This window comes from Panthera onca, chromosome D2 (assembly GCF_046562875.1).
Source record: "Panthera onca isolate mPanOnc1 chromosome D2, mPanOnc1 haplotype 2, whole genome shotgun sequence".
In the NCBI taxonomy this organism is placed as follows: domain Eukaryota; kingdom Metazoa; phylum Chordata; class Mammalia; order Carnivora; family Felidae; genus Panthera; species Panthera onca.
Genome location: NC_138349.1, coordinates 26,423,389 through 26,437,376, shown reverse-complemented (window position 1 = coordinate 26,437,376; position 13,988 = coordinate 26,423,389). Strand labels below are relative to the sequence as shown.

At 39.8% G+C, this 13,988-nt stretch overlaps 1 protein-coding gene across 4 annotated transcripts in view; it reads right to left on the bottom strand.

The window, feature by feature from the left end:
- The window catches only part of NT5C2 (5'-nucleotidase, cytosolic II), a 148,973-nt gene that overhangs the window by 90,562 nt on the left and 44,423 nt on the right, over positions 1–13,988 (bottom strand). For 2 of the 4 annotated variants that reach the window (XM_078434794.2, XM_078434797.2), the window contains exon 1: positions 12,106–12,178. The exons of 1 other annotated variant lie outside the window; for it this stretch is intronic. The gene's annotated coding sequence lies outside the window, so the exon portion shown is untranslated. Of the gene's footprint in view, positions 1–3,933; positions 4,769–12,105; positions 12,179–13,988 lie in introns of those variants that run through there. One more of the 4 variants, XM_060641609.3, reaches the window with a different exon arrangement.

Genomic DNA, 13,988 nt, shown 5'->3' with positions numbered 1-13,988 from the left:
GGTAGTAACTACACTAAGAAAAGATTTTCCCCACAGATTTTAATTCCTTTATTCAAATTATTATAGGGAAAATTCAAAGCACTTTCCTGGGTCATTCATGGACGTCAACAAAATACCTTTTCTTTGGGGCACCTGGGTGGCTCAGTTGGTTGAGCATCCAACTTTGGCCCAAGTCATGATCTCACAGTTTGTGGGTTTGAGCCTCGCATCGGGCTCTGTGCGGACAGCTCAGAGCCTGGAGCCTGGTTCAGATTCTGTGTCTCCTTCTCTCCCTGCCCCTCCTCCACTCGCACTCTGTCTCTCAAAAATAAATAAATGTTAAAAAAAAATGAAAAAAAACAATTAAAAAAATACCTTTTCTTTTGTTGTTGTTGTTTTTTGAGAGCTGAGGGTGAGGGGCAGAGAGAGAGAGAGAAAGAGAATCTTAAGCAGGCTCCACATTGAGCACAGAGCCCAATGTGGGGTTCTATCCCACAACCCTGGGATCATGACCTGAGCAAAAATCAAGAGTGGGATGAGCAGGGCACCTGGGTGGCTCAGTCTCTTAAGGATCCAACTCTTGATTTTGGCTCACATCATGATTTCATGGTTCATGAGATCAAGCCCTGTGTTGGGCTCCACACTGACAGTACACAGCCTGCTTAGGATTCTCTCTCCCTCTCTGCTCTTCCCTTGCCTGCATGCACTCTCTCTCTCTCAAAATAAACAAAAAATATATATTTAAGAGTGGGACGTTCAACTGACTGAGCCATCCAGGTGCTCCAAAATGTATTTTCTTTTAAAAATTCAGGTTACAGACTCTCACAAAGAGAACATAAAACTTTAACTAAAATGTAAACATAAATTATTAAGTAATCACATTATCACTAATATGGAATAAAATCTGCCATGAAGTCTATACAGTTATGTGAAGATAAGGGGTAAGATTTTTTAAATAATCATCTTCAAATAATTCCTCATATGACAATTTTACTATGATCTTATCTAACACATCTTAACACTATATGACAGACTTTTGAACACTATCCAGAGTCAATCTATCTAATGCTTAACTATTTTCTTTAGTAATATTAGAATTAAAGATGATGATACTTTATCAATTGGCCAAAAAAACCAAAAGAGACAACAGTTCTAATAAGTAGGTAAATATTTCATTTGTCACTTGTTTACAGTATCAAGCTTAAGAGGAGTTTTATTCAGTAAGGTACAGTAGTGACTAATACGGAATAAAAAGCTCAAATTATAATTCCTTTCAAACAATAGTGGTACAGTTAGAAAATTCTTTGTTTCAACATAAAATACACAGCCTACAAAATACTTGTCCCTGAAGAGTAACAACTGAAACGAACTTTCAAGCATTTGAAATATTGTTGTTTCACGTAAAAATATTTCAACATACCCACTCCTTTCACCACTAATGATGTCACCACCCCCCTATCCCTGCCCCACCCCTTAAAAGGAAAAACAGCTGCCCCAACGGCTCCAGGCAACTAATGAAAACAGGAAGCAAAGAGTAACTGAATCTAGGGTAAACCTGGTTAGTAAAACCATTTTAAATGTTTCAGCTCACATCAGTAATTTACTTGGAAAGAAGTGAGTAGCAAGTAAACACATTATGTAGCACAAGTCTATCTGGCAAAGTGCTTAATATATATGATATACTGAATCAAACATTCATTGTTCACCAGAATAAGTAGGTCAATCTAGATAACAGAGTAATGATAACAGCAAGTAAGTATGAACACTCAGGGTTTTACTAAACTTCACTGGAATTTATTTTGTGTTTAAATATAAAACTTGAAATTTCTAAGTTTTATAATCAACCATTCTAAGAACACTGAACACCGCTCTGAAACTTGGGTGGAAAGAATAAGAATAATTTTGAATGGTCTCTTCAAATTTTCTCACCAGCTTGAAATTTATTTTAATCTTCATAAATACAACTTTAACTGCATATTACATATATTAAACTAGTTTATGGAAAAAGAAGAGTTAAAGATAATCCTCCATCTGTAAGGCCTGGTATTGAACTAAATAAGGAGGCACATTGTATCTGTGTAAATGTGCACCTGAGTGTGTGTAAAGTAGTAAAATTACTTTATTACAGTTGACTTTTTAAAAACATTTCCTTTGTTATGATACTAAGGATACTTACAAAATATTTCATATGACCTTGTTTTCCTTATGTTCTGACAACTTGCTAACAGCTTTAAATACACAATCTATATAATTAATACAAGTTATGTATGAACTGTAAGGTATGTTGAACCAGAAGAATACTGACAATACTGCTGTGGGCCATTTCTACTGAAAGGAAAATGCACATCTGTAGAATCACTTTTACTGGCTGGTCTAACAGTAAGGAACAGGCTTCTTGCCTACTGCAAACCCTTGATAAGTCTCCACTCAGCATCTGTTTGATAAGTAGGCATACTTTACACATGGCCCTTGATAACGCTATTCCTTGACCAATGAGCAAGTAAACCAAGAAAGTATAGTGGTAAGTCAGTTTTAACATTACGTATGGCTTAGGGTCCCCTCTGTAACATGACCACAAACAAGCCAACAAACTTACAAATGTATTCCCTAGAAAACAAGGGGAGTCAGATACAGGTATAGATTAATTTATCTAACAGTACTGATGAAAATCTAAATTATAAAATCTATAGTTAATAGCACAGGAGCCAATGGCAGGCTGCCCCAGGATGGGCCACCATTTTTAGTTAAAAGCAAACAAAACCTAGCAGATTCAGAAGCTCTTTACCTGTCCCTCAATTGCCTGCTTCTATCAAGAAGAGAGCTAATAATAGAAACTCCTCTAAGAAACTTATCTTCATAACAAGGCAATCTTTGTCTTCCAACCATCTCCTCTCACCTTCCTGCTCAAGTTCTCTCTCCCCTTTGTATCTCCTCAAGCCCCTACCCCTCTCCTCAGCACATATAAGCATCATGTTGTCCATCTCTGGAATTTCCACGTCTGTGTGGAGTCCCCCTATGTATGCTATTAAATTTGACTTTTTCCTGTTAATCTGTCCCATGTTAATTTACTTCTTAGTCCAGCTAGGACTCTGAAGGGCAGAGAAAATTCTTCCCTCCCGACAATTGTGTCACCTCTAACTCAAAGAACAGCACTTTCAAACAAACCACAGCTTTGAAAGTATTTTTGTAACTCCTTCTAATCATAAAATATGTGAAGAAAATAATCACATAAAATATTTTGAGATATTTTCCCCAAAAGGGAGACTCCTTAAAACTGTTGTATTAAAATAAAACTGTGTTAAATGTTTCATTACCTCTTATCTTCTGAACACTTCGTAACAGCTTTTTGTTCATTTTCATTTCATTAGTTTCATTCAGAGTTCTATCATTTACCCTGCAAATGTACTATACAGTCCTGTAAAAGGCCAGCATTCATAGTTTGCACACCAAGTGAAAGCTAACAAATTGCAACTAACAAACTTGCGCACATATTATTTGCTATTCTCATACCCTTTTTCTTTTTTTGCACATTAACACTTCCAGACATGATACATTTTGATAGTAAGAGTCAGTCTCTTTCTCTAAAATAGAAGACCATAAGGTGAGATTTGTTTTGTTTTGCTGCTGTTTCCCAGTTCTTTTAACGGCGACTTGATACACACAGGCAGAAAAAAATGGAGCTCCTAGACCTATACACTTGGCAGCTCTTTGCTCTTTAAAAGCTAATTCTTGTGTAAGCCTGAAAACGCAAGAATTGCACAAGTTCCTTTTAACGCTCTAAAACAGTCTTTGTGAAATCTTACTTTTGGTTCAGAAACGCATAAGAATCTTGGCTTGATTAACGTAATATTTTGCTAACATTTCGACATCAGGCCTTGGAACAAAAGCTTCTTTGTTCTCTGATGGAAAATAACAAAACTGAGAAGAGATCTTGTCAAGTGAGAAATGCAGTACCTGTTGCCTTGACAATCTGTTCTTCTTCAAGCAATAATATGTTCCAATTTCTAGTCTGAAACGAACTGGAAAATACAAATTTACTTCACATGTTCCTAAAGTTCCTAAATATACAAGGGAGACCTGAATTTTATTATGTTCTCCTAAACATTCTACCACTGCTACTCCTGGAATTCTGTTACTTGAGCCATATCATACACAATACAGTATTTTTGTTCTATATCAACATATGAAAGTTTCTTCTAACAATGTTTTGAGTAACACCAGACCTTCAACAATAACATGGTTATTGACACAAAGAAAAAGAAAGCATGTAAAGAAGACATTTTATTTTTTTTTTTATTTTTTTTTTTTAACGTTTATTTATTTTTGAGACAGAGAGAGACAGAGGATGAACGGGGGAGGGGCAGACAGAGAGGGAGACACAGAATCAGAAGCAGGCTCCAGGCTCCGAGCCATCAGCCCAGAGCCGGACGTGGGGCTCGAACTCACCGACCGTGAGATCGTGACCTGAGCCGAAGTCGGACGCTTAACCGACTGAGCCACCCAGGCATCCCAAGAAGACATTTTAAATGAATGCGCTTGAGGATATGTAGTATGCCATCTATTTCTTTAAAATATTGCTATAATTAACTAAGGTCTTTCAAAAGCATAAAGGTAACTAAGCCTGACATTTTTTACATTGAGCCAATATACAATTCTTTGCACCTTTAATAATAATTCTTGAACATTCTTTTAAAAAGGAGGCAAAAATTGTTTGATTTCGAAAAGAACGAATTATTTTACCCATGAGTTCCTGGCTCATCGTTCAACTTTGTTCTAGCTGTAATCTTAACTCTCACCACAAAAAAAAAAAAAAAAAAAAAAAAAGATAAAAATCAGAAAGGCAGAAATAATCATCACAGTATTTTCACTTTTTGGTTTATAAATTCATTTATGGATTAGTCTGCTTATTTGGTAAAAATTCAGAGATACATAAGTTCAATGCCTTAATAATGCTAACATAACAGCTAACATTTACTAAGCATTCACATTTTTTCATGTATTATTCTAAGCACTATACATATTTCATCTGACTTCTCACAACCACCATATGAGTTAGGTGCTATTATCTTCATTATACAAAGAAGAAAACAGCATTGGGAAGTTAAATAATTTCACCAACATCACAGAATTCTACTTATGATGAAGAGCATACATTCTAGAGCCACAATGCCTGGATTCAAAATCTGCCTCCAACACTAATTTAACTAGCTCTATGACTGAGCAAATTACACAATCACTTCAGTTTCTTTCCTCCAATCCAAAATGGCCAGATTTGGAACCAGGATTCAATACATTAATAAGTGCAAGGTGCTAAGAACACCAGCTGACACATAGTGCTTAATAATTCTTTATAATGCTAGAGCCCATGATGTTTAATATTTGCAGCCTCTGCACAATGTAGTACAGTGGTCTCTCTTTCTTAGTGGTTTTCCTTTCCATGGTTTCAGTTATCTGGTGTCAACTGCAGCCTCCAGAAGCAGATGATCCTCCTTGTGTTATAGTCAGAAGATCAATAGTAGCTTAAGGTTACTTCACAATGCCTATGCCATTCACTTCATCTCATCTTGTGGGCACTTTATCATCTCATGTCATCACAAGAAGGGTGAGTACAGTATAAGAAGATACTCTGAGAGAACACATTCACCTAACTTTTATTACAGCTTTGTTCTACAAAACAACTGGCCTGGACTCTTCAAATACATCCATGTTTAGAAAACAAACAAAAAGCTGGGAACCTGCGGTGGATTAAAAATAATTAAAGGGACATGGCAACTAAATGCAATTAACTCGTGATCTCAGACTAGATCCAGGCACCAATGAATTAGGTTGAAGAATACTATACAGGTCATTATTGGAACCGCTCTGAAACTATTTTCCCTGTGAAATTTTTAACATCCGCCATATATTAGATAATAATGTTACCTCCATGTTAAATGTGTAGTTTTACGGGACATCTTTGTTTTTAGGGTATTCAGGTAGATCATTTGAGGAATGAAGTGTCATGATGTCTGCGACTTACTTTTAAATGGTTCAGGGAGCACCTGACTGTCTCACTTAGTTAAGTGTCATAATCTCACAGTTCACGAGATCAAGCCCCGCATTGGGTCCCACATCCGGCCCCACATCGGGCTCTGCGCTGACAGAGTCTGCTTGGATTCTCTCCCTCTCTGCCCCTCCCCTGCTCTCTCTCTCTCTCAAAATAAGTAAACATTAAAAAACAAAACGTTCAGGAAAAAATGTATAAATGAAAAAACGTGGCATAATGTTAACTGGTGAATCCAAATGAAAGACAAATTCATTGAACATTATTGCACTTTTCTATATTGAAATTTATTGCAAATAAAAAGTTGGAATAAAAATTTAAAGTTTCTGCACAGGAAAAGAGATTAAACACTGAGAAGGTATTTGCAACACCACAAATGAGAAAGGATTAGTAAATAAAGAGAGCTAGGAACTAATGATGGAAAAGTAAACAAGCCAAGAGAAATCTATAAACAGCAATTCACAGAAAAGGAAACCCTATAATAAATGGATGTAAAGAAGCTCAATCTCACTTATAATCAGGGAAAGCAAATTAAAATGAAATTTTATTTGTTTTAAAATTTAAACGTCTAAACAGTATCAGTGTAAGCATATTGCAAACTGGGAACTCCCACAATCTGCTGATTTTGGATTTAGTATTCTAGAAAATAATTTGGCATCATCTAACAAAGTTGAAGATCTTCATACTCTACCACCTAAGATTTCCCTAAGCTTAGAATTCTCACATATGTAAATAAGATGACAATCCAAGAATGTTTATGCTTCATTAATAACAGCAAAAAAATCTTAAATACAGAGAACAAACTAGAGGTTGCTGGGGGGCGTTCTGGGTGGGAAGATGGCTAAATGGGCAAGGGGCATTAAAGAGGACATTTGTTGGGATGAATGAACACTGGGTGTTAACATGTAAGTGATGAAGCACTAAATTCTACTCCTGAAATCATTATTACATTATGCGTTAACTAACTTGGATGTAAATTTAAAAAAATAATAAAAATAAATAAAATAAATAAAGATAATATTTTATTGTTTTGCTAAAAACTTTAGGTCCCATAGCTAGGTTCTTGCTTTATTCTAAATAGGAATCGAGATTTATTGTTTTAAAGTGATACTGTGTAGAAATTACGGATTTATTCCCTTGAAGAAACACCAAAGGTGACAGGTTCATGGTGGAATTCTCATTATACTTTATGATTAAAAAGCTGTATTATATACTATTCAATAAAATTAAACTTTACTTCAAAAAAAATCAGAAATACCTAAAAATCCATAAACTGGTTTATTCATATAATGCAATACTATAGGGCAACTAAAATGAACTAATAAAGACTTATGTATCCACATGCACACATACCAAAAACAATGCTGAACAAAAAAACCATGCTGCAGAATCGTATGTATAACATAAGAGTATATGTACTTTTATGGATATATACATATTAGTAAAAGTAAAAAAAAAACATAACGGGAATGATAATTACTGAATTCATGACCATCTTTACCTCTAGAAGTGGGCAAGAGAAGGCAAGAGAAGGCAAGAGAGGGAAACAGGATCAACAAGGATACATACAGGCAGGCCTCAGCTGTATCTGTAGTTTTATCCCTTTGAAAAATTTATATTGAAAAAAGAAAACACACAATTAGAAAATAGAAAAAATATATACAGGGGTGTCTGGGTGGCTCAATCAGTTAGGTGTCAGATTCTTGGTTTTGGCTCAGGTCATGATCTCATGGCTCAGGAATTCAAGCCCCACATCGGGCTCCGTGCTGACAGCTCAGAGCTTGCTTGGGATTCTCTCTCCCTCTCTCTCTGTCCCTCCCCTGCTCTCTCACACCTGCTCTCTCTCTAAATATATAAACTAAAAAAAGAGAGAAAACTACACAAAGTAAATACGATGGCCTACAAGGTGATCATTACATGCTTTTCTGTATGTTTAAAAACATTTGAAATATAAAAGTATTTCATATTTTAAAATAAATTTTAACATTAAAGAAACCCCATTAAACTGAACCAAGGAGCTTTTAAAACATATATGCCACTGGACGTCTGAAATGGAAACATACTAATTCCCAACAAACCATATATTTTTGTTTTTGTTTGTTTTATCCATTAAGTTTCAGGCTTCAGACTTCAGTTTTCTCTTTCCAAGCAGATCCTGACATAGCCAGGCTTTTCCATCTTACACTCTTGATATTGCTTCCCAGTCAAGATACACACAAAAGATAGGAACAAATAATTCAGCGCTCTCCAAGTCAATTTAAACCTTCTGGTTCTGTACTCTACCCAAAAAGAGGGCAGTTTTTCTGCTCTGCTGGCAATTTTGCCATTTTTACTGGGTTTTTTTTGGGGGGGGGGGGCTTGCTAATAAGTTGTTTTCCATTTAAGAGAGAAAGAAGGAGGGGGCACGTGGGTAGCTCAGTGAGTTAAGCATCCGACTCTTGACTTCAGCTCAGGTCATGATATCACAGTCGTGGGTTCTAGCCCCATGTCAGGCTCTGCACTGGCAGTATAGAGCCTGCTTGATATTCGCTCTCTCCCCCTCTCTCTGCCCCTCACCCATTCACATGCTGTGTCTCTCTCTCTCTCTCAAAATAAATAGATAAACTTTAAAAAAGAAAAAAGAGGGAAAGAGGAAGAAAGGAAGGAACAAATGAAGGACAGCCACCATAAGCTCTGGTAACCAATCACAAAACGCAACCAAATTTCAAAAGTCATATATAAGATATGCTGTTTCAAATGACAAGGAATTTGGCAATCTGTAACAATCTGTAATCAACTTCCTTAAAGCAAAGAACTTTTTTTGGTCTGAACCTAAAAAACAAAGTGAACACCAACCACTCATTAAAAAAGGTTAGCTTATTTCATTAATTCTGCTCTATTGCAAGAAACCCATGTAGCATTATCTTATAAAACAGCTTACCAGAAATTCTCTCTCCAGCCTTATCTCATACTATTACTCTACCACTTTGTTTTAGTGAGAGCAACCTATTCATTAAACCCTCACTACATCCACTTTTGCATCTTCTTACTCTTGTGTCACCATCTTTATCTATTCCCTGATCCCACAAACATGCAGTAATCTTCCCACTTTCAACAATAAACAGTAACAGCTAACATTTATAGAGAATTTAATGTATGCTAGTATTGCTTCAATGGAATTATCCCATTTAACCCACACAACCCTGTGAAATTTGTTCTATTTTCTCCTTTTTGGTGGTGAGAGAAACTGAGTGAGGCTGTTTTCCAAAGTTGCAGAGATGGTAAGTTGCAAGCCAGGTCTCAAACCCAGACTCCAAAAACTAGGCCCTCAAACATATGTGATGCTGTTTACTGGCTCAAAGCACTGACTGCCTTTATTGCTCAAATGTCACTTCACATATGCTCTGTGATATTTAACATTTTGTTTTCATTGATGTTAAGTGGTTCAAAATACTACATTCCTTCAACAAAAATTTACTGAGAGACTGTATGCCGGGCAGTGTTGACTACTTGCTATAAAAGCATGTTATAGAGCCTCTACAAATGAAAAGTAGATGAATTCTTCAGATACACGGCCATCTCAGAAATATGGGTAAATGCAAAATTAAAAGCAGTATGTACAGGGACGTGTGGGTGGCTCACTCAGTTAAGCAACTGACTCTTGGTTTCAGCTCAGATCATGATCTCAGTTTCATGGGTTCAAGCCCTGTATCAGGCTCTGCACTGGCAGTGTAGAGCCTGCTTGGGATTCTTTCTCTCCCTCTCTCTGTCTACCCCTCCCCCATTCTCAGGGTCTCTGCCTCTCTCAAAATAAATAAGCTTTAAAAAAATACATACATAGTAATTTAAACTACATAAAAACAGGGGGCGCCTGGGTGGCTCAGCCAGTTAAGCACGGGACTTCAGCTCAGGTCATGATCTCATGGTTGGTGAGTTTGAGCACCAAGTCAGGCTCTGTGCTGACAGCTCAGAGCCTGGAACCTGCTTCGGATTCCGTGTCTCCCTTTCTCTCTTCCCCTCCCCTGCTCACACTCTGTCTCTGTCTCTCAAAAATAAATAAAACGTTAAAAAACTAAAAAAATAATAAACTACATAAAAACAATGCTTAGATGAGGAACTGGAAAAGAACAACAGTCATAAATAGTATGAAAAGGTTGGGGTTTGTTTTTTGTTCCTCAGTATTTCACTGAATTAAGCTTTTTGTTAAGAGCAATGAAAAGATGTATTAAAACAAACATGTTATGAGTGCTTTCTTTCCCCCATGAAACAGCAGAAACAGCCTAGAGAGACAGATGAATGAACATCCCTCCTCCTAACATCCCACTGTCAACTGGTTTCCTTTAGGAAGATACACCTGATGTCAGTAGTAAGGCTTGCAGATACATAATACCTCTCTACATAAATCTCCCCACAATTACAAACTTTTGGAAACTTGTAGCTAATTACAAATTTTCATACATGGAATCAAATCGTGGAACTGACCAAAACCCTGCAGAACATCTCCTTCGGCCCTCTCATTTTACAGACTGATTACTAAATTCTAGGTTAATGACAGTAAATGCAGCAACCTATAAGAGCCGAAATTGTAGTGGCTTATATTGCAAAAGAAATGAATTTCAGAAACAAAGTCTATGTGTGCTAGCATTGGCCTATGGAGTTCTCATTTTAATTACTGACTAGCTGTGTCCTTTGGAACTTAACCTCTACAGGCCTGGACGTCTTCATCTAGATAAATTCTAACCATTGCTGAAAAGTGTCTCAGTAGGGGAGCCTAGCTGGCTCAGTGGGAGAGCAAGTGACTCTTGATCTCAGGGTTTTGAGTACAAACCCCACTTTGGGCGTGAAGCCTACTTTAAAAAACTTAAATTAGGAAAGAAAAATGTCCTAGTAAATTTCAAGAAGACATAAATCACATTAAGTTTCCATGGTAAATGGTACTGTTTCAACATTCCTCCCTTCAAGTTAGTTAGCAGAAATTGCACCTGCTCTCTGAAGAGGCAAAATGAACAGTGTCCAGCCATTATGAAACAAATAGAGTTCAACCAAGAACCTCTCTGCACCCGGACACAAACAACCCTATAAAGTGACTAGTCACTGCAGAGCACTGTGCTTTGCAATACATCCCTCAAACCTAACGGGACCGACCGCACTGGAAAAAACCAAATCTGACACCAAGCTCTACCGACTGCTTTTAAAAGCTGAGGCCTACTGACGTCAAACCCCCCAAACGTTATGCTTAACGACTAATGGTTCAGGCCTCTGATGTGCATCTCCCCTCTCGACTATCACCAGCTTCAGGGATCCCCAGAAAAGGAAAGGAACGGACCGCCACCGGACGGCTGACCCCGGACCTCAAGTCCTTTGGAAAGAACGAGCATGGTTTTTGCGGCGGTTTGCGATTCGCGGTGAGCTTTCCAAGAAGCACTGCAAGGACAGAACTGGCATGTGGGCTATCAAGCTGGCAATTTCCAGCGGGTCTTGCTAAAACGCTGTCAACCTCGCCTCCTTCCACAGCTGTCCGCTAGTTCCCTGGGGTCCACCGCGAAAGCGCAGGGGTTGAGGCCCATCAAGAGGGCGGAACCGCTGGCCTCTGGCGAGGACGGCGAAAGCCGGCGTCGGCCGGAAAAATAAGCAGAACTGAGTAAAGAGGTATCCGCCTGAGGCGGGGTGGGGGCTGCCACCAGCGTGAGGAAAGCGGGGGAACAGGACGTGACACGACGAGGCTGGCTCTGAGGAGACGAAGGGCCGCGCTCCGAGGGTAAGGCGAGTCCCGACGAGCCGAAGGCATGGAAACAATGGCGCGGGCGTGACGTGAGGCTGGGGGCGTCGCCGCGACGCGGAGGTAGGGGCCAATCTGAGGCAGGGGCGAGCTGCGGGGGGAGGGGGTGGGAACGCCGTGCGGGGACGCGGGCGCCGAGCCCTCAGACACGCAGGCGAGCGCTGGGAGGGGCGCAGCGGCCCGGGTGGGGCAGGGGCAGGCGCTGGCCCCCGGTCCCCGGTCCCCGGTCCCAAGTCGCGCGCTCGGACACGCACCCTCCCTCGCGTGCTTGCTGGCTCGCTCGCCCGCTCCCTCCCCGCCCTCCCGCGGGTCCAGCCGCACTCACCAGCCCCGCCGCACGGCAGCAATCCCAGCGCGCAACTGCCGCAGCCGCCTCGGCGCGCGCCTTCCCCGCCCCCGCCGCCCTGGCACCGCCCCCAGCTCGCGCCCTGCCAGGGACCGGCGCGCTGTTCTTTCCCCAGCTCCGCCGCATAACCCGGTCGCCACGACGCTCCCTAGCTGGTCTGGCAGAGAGGAGCCGCGATGCTGGCGTGCGCGCCTCGGGCTCTAGCGCTCAGGTTTGCTAGATCCACAAACAACAGAACATCAGTTGTTGCCGAGCTGTGGGGTAACGCGTGTTGACAATCCTTACATGTCTTTTAGGTCTGCATCCCTTGGCCTTGTGCCCCGCCCCTCAGCAAGGCCCGGGGCTACCTAGCCTTGGCCAACGCTCCAACGCTTTTCCTTAGAGGGATGGGGCACCCTTTTTCCCAGTCACAGAATCTTCTGGTCGAATGGACCTCAAAGCCACTCTGGTCCAGACCCCCAGAGCACCCTTGAATCCCATTGACAATTAAAAGCACTAGCTTTGGAGTTTGTCAGAACAGGCTGGAATTCCAGTTCCACCACTTACAAATTGTGTGACCTTGGGCAAATTACCTGACCTCACTACCTAGTTCCCTCATCTATAATACAGGAACAGATAACAATAGTACGTACAGGTGTTACAGGATGAAACAGTAGAGGGAAGGTGCTTATTAGCACAGTCCTGGCACACAGCACTCAATAAATGTTTGTATTGACCCACCACCAATTCTAAAGAAGACCCCAAGTGACAGAAAGCCCACTATTTCCAGAGCAATGCATTCCTCAGCAGCGCTGACAACGGTAATAAAGTGTTTCTGAAGCCTCTACTTTCTGGCCCAAGTCCTATCCCTTGGGAGCCTCAGAGAACAAACCGGTCTAATCTCTCTTTGACTTCTACTTTTCAGATACTTGAAGATTTCTGCCCAAGGTCTTCTTTTGTTCTGGACCAGTATCTCCCTTTACTGGGGGAGGGAAGGTCTTTGTCCTCATTCTCCTCATGAACCTAGTAGGTTTGAATGTGGCTCCTGTAGAGTATATCACCCAAAACGGAATCAAATGTTTGTAGTACCATCAGAGCAAAGCAGTCCCCTAACTTCCTCCTTATAGGACTTACTGCCTTCCATTCACACAGTGAAGTTCTTGGCTTCCGCACTATTGACTCATTGCGCTTGCCATCAACTAAAACCTTCAAGACTTTTAAATAACTGCTCTGCTGGAGCATTTTTTTTAACTCTCTGGTGGTTTTTGAGCCAACTTCAATTCAGGTCAGCTGAGGACAGGCCTTGGACCTCTCACCTACTAGATTTTTCAGGATTATGTGAGAAAAAGGAATAGGAGTTGGAAGTTCATCTAATACCATCTTTAAACCAAGTGTTTTTGGGAAAAGGTCAGGATTTCTGTCTAAAGACCATCCCACTGAGCAAATAAAATGCATGCATATATATATATGCGTGTGTGTGTGTGTGTGTATGCATATATACGTATATATATACGTATACACACACACACACACACGCATATATATATATGTATATAAAATCCAACAGCAAGAAAAAGTGCACACACACAAACACACACAAACTAAAAGGAAATATATAAGTATGTTACTCAGGGTGGTTTCTTCTTTATACTTTTCCATAAATTTCCCAGGTTTTCTACATTGTTTATACTACTTTTATAATCAAGGACTGTGTTTCCAAAAAAAACCAGAACAAGTAATTTTAAAAATCAGAGACATGTAATAACTTTAAAAATTGGGAAACAAACTTAAGACATAACCGACTAAGAAAAAATTTGTAATATATAAAACAAAGGATTTGTATCTGGAACATACAAAGGATTCTTAACAAATCAATAAGAAGA